Here is a 21383-nt window from a genome sequence, read left to right on the forward strand (position 1 = left end):
TTAAGAAGCTTAAGAAAGTTACGATATTACTCGTTTGTGTGGTATCTCTTCATCGTGTTAGGATATGACACTTGAGGTTTGTATTCTTTGACAACCGACTTTTGCTCTTTCCTATTTTCCTCAACCTCATCATTGTTCACCACAATTTCTTACCTCGATTCTTGTTCAGGTTCAACTAACCATTCAATGTCTCGAATAGTAATTGCGTGAAGCTACTTTATAACATACCTAACCCATATCCGTCAGGTTACGGAGTATTATCGGAGTTTACAGATTAAGTACAAACATTTCATATCATTTCTTATTTATATTAGAAATCAATTATAAACAATCATATTGTCCTTTATATGAACCCTCGAGGCCCAAAATATGTAATAGAAATAAAGCGGGACTAATTCGGGTACTCAGAGAATATTTAATAAAATTTCAAAAATTTTCCAAGGTGCAAGGTACATACATCCGTGTGTGCATTCGAAATAGGGCACATGGCCGTGTCCCACCCGTGTTAGTACCCGTATAACTCTCTGACTTGGGTCACATTGCCAAGTCACACACCCGTGTGTAAGTGCAAGGGTCACACGGCCAAGCCACACGCCCTTGTACAAGGCCGTGTGATCAATTCTAAGCATTCTATTTTGAAAATTTAAAGATGCAGGGGACATATGACCAATTTACATGTTTGTGGGCTAGGCTGTTTGTCACACACGGCTGAGACACACGCCCGTGTCTCTGTTCGTGTGGACGAAATAAGACCATTTTTAAGCTGTATTTCTCACCCAATTGTTCTTCCACTACATAGCTAATCCAAGACTTTTAAACCAAGCCAAAAATCAAGTCTTATACATGACATATTACTTCATAAATCCATATATCCAAACTTACCTATTTGACCAAAAATACATTTAGACATACTTATGAAATTTAATATTAGTTGTCCATATTTAACACTCATATCAAACATGACATTATCTCATATATATATGTCAAAACACATTCATCACAAGCCATTCCAATGGCTAATTGTAACCAAAACACATATTTGTAATCAATGACCTATTTTTACCTACACATGCCATTATACCAAAATCTAGTTCTTTATATATACCAAAATGAGCTAAAGGGTAGTGCGATGATGCTCCGATTAGCTTCCAACCACTTCGAGCTTCTGAATTACTATAAAATAGGAAAAATAATACAAGGTAAGCATATTATGCTTAGTAAGTTCGTATAACTGGGAAATTAACTTACCATTCATTTACATTTAAAATAAGCATACAAAAATTCATCCAAAGAAATTTGGCAATTTGCCGAAACACATATAATTTTGAGAAACATGTTAGTCATGTAATTTATGAGAATATCAAGAAATAAGGATGAGCTCATCATGTAACAAATTTTCATGTACATATGTTTTCCACATTATATATTCATATAACATATACATTTCCATAATAATTTATCTCAAATTTAGATTATCTCATGTCAAAACTTTTCCCGTTGAATTTATTAGAAATTTTGATGGATACACAGGTAGTACACTTAAAGTGTACAAATTGTAATCCATCAATTCATATTCGAGAGTGCTCCTTAGAGCACATAATCGAGAAGCCCTTTCTTGAGCCATATAATAGGAAGCTTGAGCTGTAGAACAGGAAGCTTATTCGGGCTATATAACGGGAAGCTCATAAGAGCCATAACCGGGAAGCTTATGTGAGCCAATAATAGGTAGCTTCGAAGAGCCATTAAACAGGAAGCTCCGGATAACCATGTATCGGGAAGTTCAAGCGAGCCATATTGAGAAGCTTTTAAGAGCCATTAATCAGGAAGCTCACAAAGATCCTTTAATCGGGAAGCTCATGAAGAGCTATATATCGGGATGCTCATAAGAGCTGCGATGTGCCCACAACACATGCAGGATCACGACCAATCGGGATGCTCCAAAGAGTTATTAACGGGAAGCTCGCAAGAACCATATAACAGGAAGCTCGAGAGGGCTAATAACGGGATGCTCTTTCGAGATGTGGTGTGTCCACAACATATGCAAGGCCACAACCAATTCGGGAATCTTGTATCCATCGAATTTCATTTATTCAAATAGGACTTAACATTTATCAAACTTTTTTGGATATGTAATCAATTTCATATACATGACAATTACACAATTCATATATATATACATCATTCAATTTCAAACATATAAATGTACACAATTTAATTACACAAACTTACTTTGACAAGTGTTCGTTGATTTGTTGTTTACTAATCTGACACTTTCTCTTTTCCTCGATCTAATTCCGTATTTTGTCTATCCGGATCTATACAAGTAAATTTAACTTAATTTAATACAATTCATATTCAGTTCAATCCAATTCACATCTTAAGCAAAATTATCATTTTGCCCCTATACTTTTATTTAATTACAATTTCGTCCTTAGGCTCGGAAAATAAAATTCATGCAATTTAATCCTTATTCCAAGCCTAGTCAATTTTTACATGTAACATTAATAGCCCATGTATTTTCATAAAATTCATAATTTTTCCATGAATTTTACAACTTTTCAATTTAATCCTTAAATCATAATTTTATCAAAATTCCCTTTACAAAAGTTGTTTATCTATCAACAACTTTTCATTTTCTACCATAAAACTTCATAATTCAACTATATTCATCTATGACAAAACCCTAGTACTTTGATAAATTTGCAAATTAATCTCCAAGATTGCTAAATTAAGCTATTACGATCTCGAAAATATAAAAATTACCAAAAACGAGACTTGAATACTCACCTAATTGAGCCAAATAAGCTTGCTATCTTCAAGCTCTTCTAACTAGGGTTTTCATGTAAAAATATTTGGGAAAGATGATGAAAAAGATGATATTTTCTTTATTTAATCATTTATCATCTTTTATTATTTTTAGTTTCCAATTTAGTCATTTTCTATATTTAATTTTCCATGGATGACTAAGCATACTTATCTACTAACTTCTCTTAATGGTCTATTTGCCATATAAGGTCATCTAATTTTGAATTCCATAGCTATTTGATACTTATAGCTACTAGAATTCAATTTTTGTATTTTATGCAATTTGGTCATTTATCAAGTTAGACATGTAACCGGTAAAATTTTCTTAACGAAAATTTTATACGACATTCCTATCATAATGCAGACCATGCAATAATATTAAAATAATTTTCCTTCTGGACTGGGATTTGTGGTCCCGAAACCGCTGTTTCAATTTCACTGAAAACGGGCTGTTATACTCCTTAGGGTTAGGTTCAGTATTGCTATGCAATCTACCTTGTGGTCGTTCTGAAATTAGTTTAGCAAGCTGACCTATTTGATTTTTGAGTCCTTAAATCGATACTTGCTGATTTTTTAGTGCTGTCTTAGTGTTTTGAAAACGAGTTTTTGACATTGATATAAATTTTGTCAACATATCCTTAAGGTTCGACTTTTCCTCTTGCTAGTAAGGTTGTTGAAAGCTTGGAGAGGGTTGTGCTCTTTAATTTCCTTGACCACCCCAAGAGAAATTTGGATGGTTCCTCCAACCTACATTATATATATTACTATAGGGGTTATTTTAAAGTCTAGAATTATTACCCATATAATTCTCTGTACTAAGACCGAAGGGTAAACATTCTGGATTATTCATTTTGCCTCCATTTGTATCGCATAGCATCACCGGATTTACTTGCGTAGAAAAATATAAACTGTCGATTTTCTTATTTAGTGATTTTACTTAGCTTAATAACATGGTGACTCCATGTAAATTAAAAATGCCGACTGCTTTCATCAGTTTCATCCTCATGACTTGCCACTGATAATTATTCAGTTCCATCTCATCAATAAATTCATAAGCTACCTCGAGTGTTTTATTATTTAATGTTCAACTAGCTGCTGCATTAATTGCCTTGTTGAGGGATTCAAACCATTTTAGATGGTTTGAACTTGTAACCATGAAGGTAACCCATGGTGAGGGCACCATCTCAATAGATCCTCGTATCTCTCTCATGCATCATATAAAGTCTCTAATCGATCTGAACAAAAGAAAAGATGTCATTCCTCAACTTGGCCATTTTAGCCAGTGGGAAGTACTTCAACAAAAATTTCTCGGTCATTTGAGCCCATGTAGTGATGAAACCTTATGGTAAAGAGTTTAACTACTGTTTTGCCTTGTTCCTCAATAAGAAAAGGAACAACCTAAGCGAATGGCATCATCAGTGGTACCATTAATCTTGAAAGTGTCACAAATCTCTAAGAAATTGGCCAAATGAGTATTTGGGTCTTCATCTTACAAACCGTCGAATTGAACATATTGTTGTGCCATCTGAATAGTGTTCGACTTCAGTTTGAAATTATTTACAGCTGTAGTCTGTCTCACAATACTCGATTCAACCCCAATCAGAGTGGGCTTGACATAATCATACATAGTGTAAGGGGCAGGACGCTTAATTACTTGCTGATTATTTTGGTTATCACCTATCACCACAGTAGTATTCTTTTCCTCGTAATCGTATACTGTACCCTAGTGATTTTGCCTAGCTTCTCTAACCTCTCTATGATTTCTGCGAGTAGTACTTTCAATCTTACTGTCAAAAAGCAATGGTTGACGGGTTTCCTCTAGTTATAAACCAAAAGAACCTACCAGAAGCAAACAAAAGAAAAATTAAAATGTAAAAATTTAATTAAAACAAAAATATAAAAATTAAATAAAAAAACTAAATTAATAGAAACAAAATTTTACTAATATTTTAGTCATCGGTAATGGCGCCAAAAACTTAATTTGTGTTTTCTATAACTAACTAAAAATACGATGAAGGCAAATGCACTATCGATAAATAGTATAGCTACGGTGAGTAGAGATATCGTATCTACAATGACTAAAAGTACTAGTAATTACCATTTTCCTATTATTTAGTTGACAAATTGGAGTGATTGGTTCAAACTAACATTACTAAATTAATTTGACTAAGAATTCAATAGAGAATAACTTAGGAAAATAATTGAATAATAACCAATGAGATAAATAATATCCAGGAAAGAATCCACCTAGACTTCATATATTATTATGAATCTGAATTAAACAAACTATTTACTTGGTATCTTGATCTGTAAAAATCCTTAAATTATGTTAATATCTCTTTCGAGAGTAAGAGCAACTGACTCTAGGTTGATTAACTGAAATTTCTTTCTAATTAAAACCCCTATTGTCGCATTAACTCGATTTATATATTCCCTTATTAGATTTGACTTTAATCTGGTAGATTTATGTCGTCTTATTTCTAATATTGCATGCAATTCCACTCAATTATGCTAGATCTACCCTTAAACAGGGACTTTTCCTCCTCTAATTTAAGCACATTAAACATGAATTAATATATCGAAAATATTAAAACAAGAGATAAGCACACATAATTGAGAACAAGAATCAATTATTTATCACACAAAATAAAAATCAAATAATAGAATTCATCATAGGGTTCATCTTTCATAGGTATCTAGGGAATTAGTTCATAATTATGAATAAAAACATTCTAAAGACAAAATATCCACAAGAAATAAAGGAACTCATAAAAACTTCAAAAGAAATTAAAAGGAGGTCTTCAATCTTGATGGAATTCTGCTTCAAAGTTGGCTCCAATGGTGTTCTACGAGTTGTTTTCTTCAATCTTCTCTAATCGCCCCCAGTTCTCTTCTTCTATTTGGTATTTATAGACTTTAGAATGCCCGAAAAGCCTAAAAATTGCATTATTCCACGTGTTTGGGATGCGAATCACGAAATCGACTAGGTCTGGCACATAGTTGTATGTCCAGCCGTGTGGTTCACACGAGTGTGTGTCCAACCCGTGTGGGAAGGCCTAGCCAGTGTGGCTCTTGAAATCTGCTCTATTTGTCTGATTTTTGCTCGTTTTTTGTTCTCAAATGCTCTCATTAGTATAGAAACATGAATTTAAAGGATTAGGGGCATAAAATTCACCAATTTGCATAAATAATCATCCAAAAAGCGCATTAACAACAAGATTAAAATATGTTACTTTTATCACTTATGAGCAATGAATAATGAACTCCACCCATGAACTAACAAATCCCGTTTTTAACGACATTTGACATAAAAAGGACCATTCTACCTGATCATATGCTTTACTCATATTCAATTTTAACGTCAAAAGACTTTTTGCTCATATTCAATTTTAACGCCAAAAGACTCTTTCTCCCTGTTCTTTTTTGCTTGAACAGATGTAAGACTTCATAATCAAGAAGAACATTATCGGTAATCAGTCTGCCCAGAACAAAAGCACTTTGGACCTCATATTTGCAACATTCTAAATTTTTTTGAAGATGATTTGCAATAGTTTTAGAAATAAAATTTTATATAGCACTGTATAAATGCTTTTAGGCCTAAAATTCAACAGATTGGTAGGTTGAGCAATTTTCAGTATTAAAACAATATTGTAACATTGAGTGGTTTTAGTGATATACCTTCCTTCATTATTTTAAGACAAAAATAATTTACATCACGACTAAAAATGTGCCAAAACTGCTGGAAAAAATCCATCGAAAAACTATTATTTCCGATTAGACCCATACCTTTTAGAGCACCAAACACCTCCTTAGCAGTAGAATTCGCCAACAACATTTGATTCAAACTCTCCGTTATTCTTCTCTCCACTCCCAACAATATATTACCCATATTTTCCACACCTTTCGTGGAAAAAATATTTTGAAAAGTACAAATATTTTTGAGCAATTTTCTCCATTTCGTACTCTATATTTGTTATTTCTTCCATCACATTTTCCAAGCCCCTAGTTCGATTTATATGCCTCCTTTGAGAAGCAAATTTATGGGAAAATGCAGTATTCCTGTCTCCCATCTTCAACTAGTTTGCACGAGTCCTCTATTACCAATACGCATTTTCTTTCTTCATCTCTCAATTTAGATGTAATATAACATCAATAATTTTAGCAAGTGTATCATCATCCCTATTGGCTTCATTCAGAGTTTCCAACTTTTGATTCAAGTTTTTTGTTGTAGCACCTCGCTTCTCCTTGATGCTCCTTTCCCACTCTTGAAAAACATTTTTTACTGCATCTATTTTTGACAAAACATAGCCCGTCGTTGATTTCTATACTCGTCGCACCACTTCTTCACAGGAATCTTCAAAAATGCACCAGGCTTTAAATCTGAATTTCCCACACCCCCTGTTTCTTGGTTTGATCTATTTGAATTAAAAGAAGATATTGATCTAAAAAATATCGGGGTAGATGCTTAATGAAGAAATCATGAAATAGATTCAACCATTGGGAATTGAATACCTTTCTATCCAACTGCTCTCTTATGTTCATCTCTGGTAAATTCCCTATTTCCCATGTGAACTAAGGTCCCAAAAAACAACCATCCACCAACTGGCACTCCTCTAATACATTGCAAAAGTTCTCCATCTGCCTCCCCTTGGCTTTCATCTAATCTTTTCACGAGAATATAAAATCTTATTAAAATCTCCACAAACTATCCATGGTAAATCATGATTTCTTTTTAATCGTTGAAGAAGCTCCTAAATTTCTTCTCTATGTCTGACATCCAAAGCCCCATAGAAACTTGCCAATCTCCATTTCAAATTCCCTTCCACATCTTTAATATCTGCGTTAATATGATGCTTCAAGAAACTATGTATATTGACCAGATCATTACCATTCCACGCTAAACTAAGTCCTCCTAGATCTATCCGCCTTAACATCCATCCCATTATTGAAACCATATCTCCTACGAACCTTCTCCATTCGCACTCCATCTAATTTAGTATCCATTAAGAAGACAATTTGGGAATTAATAGCCTTCAGCATAAACCGAAGTCTTCGAATAGCCCGTGTACTCCCAAATTCGCAGACATTCTAGCATAAGATTTTCATGGTGCCCAGTAGGCATGCCCCTTGACAGCCACCGATATCTGATGAGAATGAGCATTTGGTTGCTTAGCTGAGACCCCTAACGAATCAACTAAGTCAGAAACAATAGTTTTGGGCCTTTTCTTTCCTTCTACACTTTCAATTGGATCTTCCTCGAAATCATACTCCATATTGATACAACCCATTCCATTAGAAGATCCAATTAAGTTCACCATATCATAATCTGGATGACATTCGAAATTAAAACCCAATATCTAATTGATATTACACCACATATCACTCATCAATTGACTCCTTGAGTTACTCCCCGGTACATGCAAATTCTGATTTATTTCCTTAGAATCATCATCCCTGTAACAACCTGATTTTGGGCCTAGTCAGAATGATGGTTTCAAAACCACTATTCTGAGGCTAGAGAAATTATTTTTAATGTTATTTGATGTGTTATAGCATGATTATATGAGTGCATGAAAATTCTGGTGAAATAATTTTAGCGACTGCTAGCTTAATTGAGAAAAAGGACTAAATCAGATAAAGGGAAAAAGTTTTGTTTTGCAAGCTGAATATGTTAAATAGCCAGAGAACCAAAATTTAGGGTGTTTAAAGTGCAAATAGACCCAAAAAAGGGTGCTTGGTCGGCCATAGAGAGAAAGAAAGAAGAAAAGTCAAAATTTGGTGTGGTTTGTGACTTAATTTTGACTAGAAATAGAATAAAATAAAACAAAAAGGTATCATCTTTCTATATTTCTTCTTCCCCACCAAAAATGGCAGAAAACAAGGGGGTTTTAAGAGCTTAAGCTTTCAGCCACTTAGTTCTCTTGCAAGTAAGTGATTTTGATGACTATTCTTGATGATTTTTACACTTTTAGGACCGTTATAGCATGAACTAGCTAATGGGGGGATTATTTTAAAAAATGGTTAAAAGTCTATGTTTTTTCCATGAGAGCATTTATGTTGCTTGCTGAATTTTTATGGAAGAAAATGAGTCTTGGTTGTGTAATAAATAACTTTTGTGAAAGAAGTTTGCATGAAAACACCTAAAAAGGGTTATTTTGTAAAGTTGTAAAATAAGTTGTAAATGTGTGAAATAATTGAAATTGTGAGTTTCTGTAGTTATAAAAAAAATTTGGCTAGGCTTGGTAAAGGAGGAAATTCTATAAAAATCAATTTACAAGCCTAAGGGCAAAATTATAATTTTTGTAAAGTCAAAGGGCAAAACGTTCATTTTGCCAAATTGTGAATTATAGGATGTTTTAATTAATGTAATGACTAAATGAGTGAATTTAATCATGTTAGATCAAGGAAATCGAGATTTTGACTTAAATCGAAAAGTACAAGGTTATGGACTAAAATGGAGTAATTGGTTCGAAATTTACATTCGAGGTAAGTTCGTATGATAATAATAGTTCAATGTTATGTTTGATTTATAATTCTTTACTATTATTGCATATATTGTATGATTTAATATATATATTGGAAAAGTTGATGAAATGGTGGATATGATGTGGAAATATGACATGGAAGAATATTACATGAAATGCAAGAAAATGATGATCCATGACAAGTGATATATGCAATATGTGATATATGTTATGTAAATTCTTAAAAGCTTATTTGCTATTTGAGTTATGCCTTATTATGCTATGAAAGGGCAATTGATACTATGGATAGTGAGATCGACACTTTGAATAAGTTCGACAAAGATGGAGTATCGAAAAATCCCGTCTGAACCTTAGGAATAGTCTAGGGTACAAGTGACATGTTACTAAGAATTAAGAAATCCGAACTTGTTGAGTTAGACCAAGTTCGTGATATGAGGCATCTGAGCTCATTGAGTTGGTCCGAGTTCATTATGGATGCAAGTATCCGAACTCGTTGAATTGGTCCGAGTTCATAATGGATGCGATACATGTAATTGGGTTCCGGGCAATGGTCTTGTGTGTCCTCCCGGTGGCTAGGTAATCCTTGAGTTGGTCGGGTACCTGACAGCTTGTGTGAGTAGCCAGTGTAGCTACACCTTGATCGATAGCTTTTATGAGCAAACCAATGAGTAACTCCATTGTGAGCGTTACATGTTATGAGGTAGCTTTGGCTACGTATGTATATGTGGCAATTATGTGCATGTTTTCCGCGTATCCAAAAGTATTACGAGGGTTCAACGGGTAATGCAGTAGATGTGATGAAAGTCCCGAGGAGGGCATGTTAAAGAGGTATGGTTATATGATATATTACGATGGGTACAGGTATGTACACTAAGCTTAGGGTTATTGAGACTTTAAAAAGTTGAAACATTGGTGAGCTAAGATGTATGAATTATTGTAACAACCCTAACCTGTAACCGTCGCCGGAATAGGTTAAGAGGCATTACCGGACTCACAACCCAGATTCGAACAGTAACATAACAAAAATCTTCTCAATTCAATAAAATATAGATCATTCATATTTAACACAAACTTCAAACAATCATACAAATTCTAAATCATACATTCAAGACTAATTCGATAACATAAGGAAGTTTCAGAACTTAGAAAAATTTTTAACTTTTAAAAGGTCACATGCCCGTGTGCCTCACACGACCTTAGACACGCCCGTGTATCTAAGCTATGGCAAAACAGGGCATAGCTACTGACTTGCCTACACAGCTACAAGACACGCCCGTGTGCTTTGGCCGTGGTCGAGTCTGACTTGGGACACACGGCTAGCCACACGCCTGTGTGCTTTGGCTGTGTTCGGGACTGACTTATAATTGTGTGGTACCCCAGGGGACACACGATCGTGCAACATAGCCGTGTGTCGCACACGGCTGAGACACACACCCGTGTCTTTGCCCATGTGGACAAAAGTAGGCCATGTGAATAGCGAATTTGCCACCCTAAATTTGGGTCAACCTACAAGCAAAGAAACAAGCATATATGCACCACCATTTCAGCCAATTTTATACAAAAACATTCATCATTTATATTATAACAATATCGACCATTTTCCTATTTATAAACCTTACCAATTCATGCCAACATAAAATAAGATCATACCAAAACATTTCCTTCCATACATCATTCAATATCAAGCTAAACTTACCCAAACTTACCAACTAAAACATACCACAATTGCATATTAACATCACATACCATAAGCCATTATCAACTATGAGTTTAAACACCAACTAGCCAAATCACCTGGCTAAGTATATACATCACAAAACATAATTCCACAACCACTATCCTATACATGCCATACTTTAAAAATATACATTTTAAAAAGTGCCAAAATGAGATTCGATAGTGTGGTGACTATCGTTGACGATCCCCGAGCTTGCAGTAGCTTCGATATCTATAAAACAATGCAAACACATACAAAGTAAGCTTTCAAAAGCCTAGTAAGCTCGTACCAAAAATCATCAATATATAAGTACTTACAAATTCTCAAATCATCTATCAAATCTATACCAATACAATCCATATGTTCATACCAAATCAATGAGCTTCACATACACAGTATCATCTACCTCATAGGTATCGTACACACTTGAATCTTCTCGTACTTATTCACTTTCATTCTCACCTTTCGTTTAAATATTTTAAGACTTTCCGTAAATTATTCATGCTTTGAACATCCGCACACTTAGTGCTACAACAATTAACCGAAGCTAGAACGATTCTGCACACTTAGTGCCAATCTCAATTAGCCGAAGCTAAGTCGGTATCGCAAACTTAGTGCCTCATATACCCGAAGCCAGTTTAAATCGCATACTTAGTGCCAAATAGTATTGATTTATCGTTGTATTCATCCAAACCAAACATATATACAGTGTATATATAATCAAAACATCAAAATATACTTAACATCATGTTTTACGTGCGAACTTACCTCGTACTCGAAATTGTCGACTCTATTGTTTATTCTATAATCTTCGACTTCCCTTGGTCTAAATTCGAATTCCTCTTTTCTTGATCTATATGTATTCAAAATTAACCCTTTTATTCACCAAATAATTGAAAACAATCCATATACACATATTTAGGGCATTTTACAAAATAGCCTTCACATTTTTACGTTTCGACACTTTAGTCCCTAAATCACAAAATCACAAAATACATATAATTTGCTTATACTCATACGAGGCCAAATTCTCCTAGCTCTCATACAAGTCCATACATTTCATTTATTTCACATTTTAGTCCCTCAAAACAACATTTTCACAATTTAGCCCTAATACTTAATTTCGTCAAAAATTCAAAGACAAAATATGTAAACCCGACATCAAGCTTTCATAATTCACCAACTAACATCACAAAGCTCATAGCTTCAGTAATGGTACATTTCAAAATCATCATCAAAATCAGAAATTGAGGCATGGGTTTGATAATATTCCAAGCAACGATTACAAAAACGTAGAAATTATAAAAAACCGATCAAAACACATACCTTAATCAAGGATTACAAGTGACGAACCCTAAGCAAACTTTTATCTTTTCTTTTCTTGTATTTTCGGTCAAAGATGAGTATGAAATGGTTTATTTCATGTATTTATTTTAATTATAATTCATTTATAATTAGTTTACCAATTTTCCCTTGTATCATAACATTAATAAACCATGCATATCAAGGTCAAATATGTCCATTAACCATGTAAATGACATAATAACTACATAAGGATCTCTCAATTATAAAGCCAAGTCAAATAAGCACTTTTAACATCTAGCACACAGCTTTTACATTTTATGTGATTAGGTCCTTTTTTGAAAATTAAGCACACAAACAGTTAAATTTTCACATGAGACTTTCATATATGTCAATTCACTTATAGTAGGCATGGAAAATAATATTAAAATATTTTTCTAACTCGAATTTGTGGTCCTAAAACCACTATTCCAACTAGGGTCGAAACCGGACTGTTACAATTCTCCCCCTTAGGGATTTTCATCCCTGAAAATCTTACCATTGAATAGATTCGAATATAACTGTCTCATAGTATCTTCAGGCTCCCATGTGGCCTTTTCAATACCATTTCGCTGCCACATCACTTTAACTAACGAAAATTTCTTATTTTGTAGCTCTTTAACCTCGCGAGCTAAAATACGGATTGGCTTTTCTTCGTATGTTATATCAGACTGAATCTCTATTTCAGACGGAGGAATCACATGCGAAAGATCGGATCTGTATTGTCGAAGCATCGATACATGAAACACATTATGAATCTTTTCTAACTCTGGTGGAAACAATAATCTATATGCTACCGGCCCAATACGCTCGATAATCTTATACGGCCCGATGAACTTCAGACTCAGTTTGCCTTTTCTATCGAACCGAAGCACTTTCTTCCACGGAAACACTTCCAAAAATACTTTATCACCGATCTCAAACTCAATGTCTTTTCTTTTCAAATTTGCATATGATTTATGACGATCGGAAGCTACTTTTAAACTCTCTCGGATCACTTTCACTTTCTGTTCAGTTTCTTTGTTCAAATTAACCCCGTGAATCTTATTTTCGTTGAGCTCAGTCCAATAAAAAGGTGTACAAAATTTGCGACCATATAAAGCTTCGTAGGGTGCCATTTTAATGCTGGACTGAAAACTGTTATTCTAAGCGAATTCAATCAAAGGTAGATATTGTTCCCACGTACCTTCAAACTCAAGAATGCAACATCTCAACATATCCTCGAGTATCTGAGTAATCCGATAGGATTGACAGTCTGTTTGCAAATGAAAAGCAGTATTGAAGTGCAATTTAGTACCCAGATCATCTTGCAACTTCTTCCAGAATCGTGATGTGAATCTCGGATCTCTGTCTGACACTATAAACAATGGCATACCATGCAATCCCACAATATCAGAAATACATAACTCAGCTAATTTATCAAGCGAGTAATCGGATCGAACCGGAATAAAATGAGCTGATTTCATCAAACGATCAACTACAACCCAAATTGCATCTTTCTTTCTCGGAGATAGGGGCAAACCCGAAACAAAGTCCATGGTCACTCGATCCTATTTCCACTCTGGAACCATAATCGGTTGTAACAATCCCGATGGAACCTAATGTTCCGCTTTAACTTGCTGACAAATCAAACATTTAGAAACAAATTCAGAGATATCTCTTTTCATTCCGAACCACCAATAATGCTGTTTCAGATCATTATACATTTTCGTACTACTCGGATGCACAAATAAACGACTATTGTGAGCTTCACTCAGAATCATTTGAATTAATTCTGTATTTCTCAGAACACAAATTCGATCTCGAAATCTCAAGCAATCATCTTTGTCAACTTTGAATTCTGAATTAGACTCTACATCGCACTGAACTCATTTAGCTAAAATCTCATTATCAATCTTCTGAACTTCTATAATCTGCTGTAAGAACAAAGGTTTTGCTTTTAATTTAGCTAAAATTGAACCATCATCTATAAAACCAAACGAGTATTCATCACACGCAAAGCAAACAAAAATTTTCGACTTAAGGCAATAGCAACAACATTTGCTTTTCTCGGATGATAATCAATCACAAGTTCGTAGTCGATTAGCATTTCTAACCATTTTCTCTGTCGTAGATTCATATTTTTCTGAGTCATCAAATACTTCACACTCTTATGATCAGAGTATACGTGACACTTCTCACCTAACAAGTAATGGCACCAAATCTTTAGAGCAAACACAATCGCCCTTAACTCAAGATCGTGCGTCGGATAGTTCTTTTCGTGCAGCTTCAACTGTCTCGAAACATAAGCAATGACTTTGCCTTCTTGCATCAAAACATATCCCAGACTAATCAATGAAGTATCACTGTAGATCACAAATTCTTTACCCGATTTGGGTTGTACCAATACTGGAGCTTTAGTCAATAGTCTTCAACTGATCAAAGTTGTTCTGACACTTTTCGGACCACTCAAACTTCATATCTTTCTGTAGCAGTTTTGTTAACAGAGTCTCAATTATCGAAAAACCTTTCACGGATCTTCTATAATAACCAGCTAGTCCCAGAAAATTGCAGACTTCAGAAACATTCCTCGGAGGTTTCCAATCTAAAATAGCTAAAATTTTGCTCGGATCAACCAGGATATCAGATGCCGATACATTATGTCCTAGAAAACTCACTTCTCTCAACTAGAATTCACATTTATTGAACTTCGCATACAACTACTTATCTTGTAGAATCTGTAGCACTAACTTCAAATGCTCGGCATGTTCGGATTCATCACGTGAATACATCAGTATGTCATCAATAAATACAACAACAAATTGATCTAAATACGGTCTGAAAATTCTATTCATGAAATCCATAAAGATAGTAGGTACGTTAGTCAATTCGAAAGGCATAACTATGAATTCATAGTGGCCGTACCTCGTTCTGTAAGCAGTTTTCAGAATATCTGAATCTTTCGCTTGCAACTGACAATAACTTGATCTCAAATCTATTTTCAAAAACACAGCAGCTTATTTCAACTGATCAAACAAATCATCAATTCGGGGTAGAGGATATTTATTCATGATAGTCACTTTATTCAACTGACGATAATTGATACACATTCTTATCGTACCATCTTTTTTTTTCACAAATAGAACCGAAACACCCCAAGGTGAGAAACTCGGTCTAGCAAATCCTCTATCGGTAAACTCTTGCAACTGAGACTTTAATTCTTTTAACTCGGTCGAGGTCGTTCTGTACGGAGCTTTTGAAATCGGAGTAGTACCAGGTACCAATTCAATACCAAATTCTACCTCTCTAACCGGAGGTAATCCCGAAGTTGTTCAGGAAATACATCAGGGAACTCACACACAATAGACACTGATTTAACTTTCTTTTCTGACACTTTCAAATCAATCACGTATGCAAAATAAGCTTCACAACCATTTCTCACAATACTTAAAGTTTCATTGAAGAGATTACAGCAGACAATCGATTCAAATCACTAGATTCAATTCTGACTATTTCATTATTCTTGCATATCAAATCAATAGTTTTTCGTTTGCAGTTCACCACAGGATCATGCAAAGTTAACCAATCCATACCCAGAATTATATCAAACTCATCAAAAGGTAATAATATCAGATCAGCAGGAAAACAATTGTCTTGAAACATTAACGAACAATTCATACATACTTTATCAACCAGAACACATCTACCAAGGGGGTTCGAAACTCTAATTACAAATTCAGTAGACTCTCCAGGAAAAGTCTTACTGTTCACTAACTTCATGCATATATACGAATGTGTCGATCAAGGATCTATCAAAGCAATTACAGAAGTATCATAGAGAGTAAATGTACCCGTAATCACATCTAGCGATGAAGCTTCCTCGTGAGCTCGGATAACATAGGCTCTGGCAGGTGCACGAGTCTCAGATCTGACAGCTGTGTATTTTGATCCTCTTTGACTACTGCTTATATTTCCCAAATTTTTGGGAGGTCTACCACGAAAAGCATTACCACTCTGCCTCTGATTCTAAACATTATCTTTTTCAGCTAAATCTGGGCAATCTTTTATAAAATAATTTCTTGAACCACAACTATAACAAGCCTGGTTATTACTTTTTCCCCAGCATTAGTATAGTCTTCCACATTGATCACACTCAGGTTTCTCATTCTTTGCATTACCAACACTGGCAACGGACGTAGCTGAAGATTTGAAATTTGATTTCGATCTAACATGATCTCTGTTCGAATGTCCCACACTAGTCTTTGAACGACTGCTATCATCTTTAAACTTCTTAGATCCAGATTGAAATGATTTGCCCAATGATCTCTTTTAGACCTCTCTAGCTTCAAAATTATCTTTTCTTTTCTCTTTCCCAAGATCTTCGGCTTTACAAGCTCGTTCCACAATGACAACGAATTCTTTGATTTCTAGAATCCCGACTAACAAAGAAATATCCTCATTCAAACCATATTCAAATGTATTGCACATTATTGCTTTTAAAGATACACATTCTCGAGCATACTGACTCAACCTTACAAATTTTTGCTCGTATTCTGTGACAGACATACGTCCTTTTTTAAGCTCGAGAAACTCTTTACGTTTTTGATCGATGAATCTCTGACTGATATATTTCTTCCAGAATTCAACTTGGAAGAAATCCCAAGTAACCCGTTCACTCGGAACCACAAATGTCAAAGTCTTCCACCAATGATACGCTGTATCTCTCAGAAGGGAAACAACACATTTTATGCATTCTACTGGATTCAAAGACAATTCATCTATCACTCTTATTGTATTCTCTAACCAGAACTCGACTTTTTCAGCATCATCGCTCGTTGTAGCTCAGAACTCTTCAGCACCATATTTTCTAATCTTATCAACTGGTGGTCTATTTAACTGAACCGAATTCATTGGTGACATCACAGGAGCTTGAGGAAGATTAACCAGGGTGGAGGTTGTTGTACAGCTGGATTGGTTCTAATATATTGGGTGAACCAATCATTTATCATCTGATAGAAGGCCTGTTTAGCATCACCATCACGGCTACTCGTAGCCGGTCAAGAATCAGATGGCACCATCCCTTGCGCGGGAGCAGGCGCATTGCTTTCAACATCATCTGCTACGGCTCTTTTGGGATCCATTTACTAATAAAAGCACATTTCAATGTTAGGATTCATCACACTATCGTAGTTCATAAATATGACATGTATAGCTAGAGTCACAAACGCTATGGTAGTCTGAGAACCGACTAAACCATGGTTCTGATACCAATTAAAAGTAACACCCCTAACCCGTAACCGTCACCAGAATAGGTTAAGAGGCATTACCGGACTCACAACCCAGATCTGAACAATAACATAACAAAAATCTTCTCAATTCAATAAAATATAAATAATTCATATTTAACACAAACTTTAAACATTTATACAAGGTCTAAATCATACATTCAAGACTAATTCGATAACATAAGGAAATTTCAGAACTTAGAAAAATTTTCAACTTTTAAAATTTCATGCGCCCGTGTGAACAGGCCATGTGAGGCACACGGCCTTAGACACGCCTGTGTGTCTAAGCAGTGGCAAAACAGGGCATAGCTACTGACTTGCCCACACTGCTACAAGACACATTCGTGTGTCTTGGCCGTGGTCGAGTCTGACTTGTGCCACACGGCTAGCCACACGCCCGTGTGCTTTGGCCGTGTTCGGGCTTGACTTACAATTGTATGGTACCCCAGGGGATAAACGACCATGCAACATAGCCGTGTGTCGCACACAGTTGAGACACACGCCCGTGTCTCTGCCCGTGTGGACAAAAATAGGCCATTTGAATAGCCAATTTTCCACCCCAAATTTGAGTCAACCTACAAGCAAAGAAACAAGCATATATACACCACCATTTCAGCCAATTTTATGCCAAAACATTCATTATTTATATCATAACAATATCAACAATTTTCCTATTTATAAACCTTACCAATTCATGCCAACATAAAATAAGATCATACCAAAACATTTCCTTCCATACATCATTCAATCTCAAGCTAAACTTACAAAAACTTTCCAACTAAAACATACCACAATTGCATATTAACATCACATACCGTAAGCCATTATCAACTATGAGTTTAAACACCAACTAGCCAAATCACCTGGCTAAGTATATATATCACAAAACATAATTCCACAACCATTAGCATATATATGTCATACTTTAAAAATATACATTTTTAAAAGTACCAAAATGAGATTTGATAGTGTGGTGAAGATCCTTGATGATCCCCGAGCTTGTAATAGCTTCGATATCTATAAAATAATGCAAAGCTTCGATATCTATAAAATAATGCAAACACATACAAAGTAAGCTTTCAAAAGCTTAGTAAGTTCGTACCAAAAATCATCAATACATAAGTACTTACAAATTCTCAAATCATCTATCAAATCTATACCAACACAATCCATATGCTCATACCAAATCAATGAGCTTCACATACATAGTATCATCTACCACATAGGTATCGTACATACATACATAGTATCATCTACCACATAGGTATCGTACATACCTGAATCTTCTCGTACTTATTCACTTTCATTCTCACCTTTCGTTTAAATATTTTAAGACTTTCCATAAATTATTCGTGCTTTGAACATCCGCACACTTAGTGCTGCAACAGTTAACCGAAGCTAGAACGATTCCGCACACTTAGTGCCATCTCAATTAGCCGAAGCTAAGTCGGTATCGCGCATTTAGTGCCTTATATACCTGAAGCTAGTTTAAATCGCACACTTAGTGCCAAATACTATTGATTTATCATCGTATTCATCCAAACCAAACATATATACAGTGTATATATAATCAAAACATCAAAATATACTTAACATCATGTTTTAAGTATGAACTTACCTTGTACTCAAAATTGTCGACTCGATCGTTTATTCTATAATCTTCGACCTCTTTTCTTGATCTATATGTATTCAAAATTAACCCTTTTATTCACCAAATAATTCAAAACAATCCATATACACATATTTAGGGCATTTTATAAAATAGCCATCACATTTTCACATTTCAACACTTTAGTCCCTAAATCATAAAATCACAAAATACAAACAATTTGCTTATACTCATGCTTGGCTGAATTCTCCTAGCTCTCATAAAAGTCTATACATTTCATTCATTTCACATTTTAGTCCCTTAAAATAAAATTTTTACAATCTAACCCATAATACTCAATTTCATCAAAAATTCAAAGACAAAACATGTAAACCCAACATCAAGCTTTCATAATTCACCAACTAACATCACAAAGCTCATAGCTTTATCAATGGCACATTTCAAAATCATAATCAAAATCAGAAATTGAGGTATGAGTTTGATAGTATTCAAAGCAACGATTACAAAAACATAAAAATTATCAAAAACCGATGAAAACACATACCTTAATCAAGGATTACAAGTGTCGAACCCTAAGCAAACTTTTATCTTTTCTTTTCTTGTATTTTCGGTCAATGATGAGTATGAAATGGTTTATTTCTTGTATTTATTTTAATTATAATTCATTTATAATTAGTTTACCAATTTGCCTTTGTATCATAACATTAATAAACCATGCACATCAAGGTCGTATATGTCCATTAACCATGTAAATGTAATAATAACCACATAAGGATCTCTCAATTATAAAGCCAAGTCAAATAAGCATTTTTAACAACTAGCACACAACTTTTACATTTTACGAGATTAGGTCATTTTTTGCAAATTAAGCACAGAAACAGTTAAATTTTCACACGGTACTTTCACACATGTCAATTCACTTATAATAGGCACGAAAAATAATGTTAAAATATTTTTCTAATTGGGATTTGTGGTCCCGAAACCACTATTCCAACAAGGGTCAAAACCAGATTGTTACAATTATGATTATAAATTTTGTTGCAATATCATGTTAACTTATATTGTGCATTTGAAGATGAAATTCGTGAAATGGTGAGTTCATGATTAGTCGAAAGTGAACTTATGATAGTTATCATTATATTGCACCAAAACAGTGTTGGACAGCAACAGTTGTATGAATTTGAAAATCCACTAAAAATTGTGGAAATTGAGTTAGAGACTGAATAAAGTTTGAAATTAAAGCTTAATATGTCTAGTTTCACATAGAAGAAACGGTGTAAGCAAAAGAGTTTCATATTTTGAAATATTTAAATTGTTGTGAGATAGAGTTAGAATGATTTCGAAATCCTTATTCTGATTTGAGAAAATTATTGGAAATTGTACAAAAATAGTTATGGGTTATTACTTATATGCTTAGAAATCTTAATGAGTTTTTTTTTCAAGAGAAATAGACTGGAACATCATCTGAGTCTCGTATTATGAGATAATTAATTTTTAGTGAAGAGGGGTCGGAACTGTCAAACAGTGAAAAAAGGGGTAAATTTAAGGAATAAATGTACTTATTGGCTAGACCAAAAATTATGAAAATTTTATGGTAAGAAGATAGTGAGTCTAGTTACAGGAAAAATTAGCAGATCTGAATTTGGAGTTTCGTAGCTCTAGATATAAATAATTTAGTAACTATGACTCGAGAAAATAACTTGACTGAAACATAAGTAAAAATGTAAATAGGGTTGTATTACCTTGAGAAGCAAGTTGATATATTGCTTATTGTTTTGATACGGTCTTACTAAGCTATAAAACTTACCTTCTCCTTTTCTTTTCTTTAGTGTTGTCAGGTTAGCTCGAGGTTGGAGATTGTTGGAGGCAGCATCGCACTATCAAGCCATCACCTTTGGAGTATTGACATATGTGTATTAAGCACCTTCAAGTGAGTGGCATTTATAGGGACTTAGTTTTTATGATAGATGTTGTTATGATTAGCTAAATGTATTGGCTTATATTGATTAATTGTATATAGCCATGAGATGTGGCTTATAATGATTGTGGTTTGTAAGCCTAGTTATTCATGATAAGTTCTACTGCTTGCGATGTGATGATGTTTTTATGCTTGTGGGACATGCATGATTGGTGTTAAGACATGTGCGCATGATAAATGCTTG

General features: G+C 34.5%; 1 non-coding gene across 1 annotated transcript; it reads left to right on the top strand.

Annotated features, from left to right (window-relative positions):
* The first annotated feature begins 3967 nt into the window (after window positions 1-3967).
* On the top strand, window positions 3968-4073 carry LOC121210726 (small nucleolar RNA R71). The gene has a single exon (XR_005905839.1). It is a non-coding gene; the product is annotated as a small nucleolar RNA R71 (small nucleolar RNA).
* Window positions 4074-21383: the final 17310 nt, after the last annotated feature.

Source organism: Gossypium hirsutum, chromosome A11, assembly GCF_007990345.1.
Source record: "Gossypium hirsutum isolate 1008001.06 chromosome A11, Gossypium_hirsutum_v2.1, whole genome shotgun sequence".
NCBI classification, from domain to species: domain Eukaryota; kingdom Viridiplantae; phylum Streptophyta; class Magnoliopsida; order Malvales; family Malvaceae; genus Gossypium; species Gossypium hirsutum.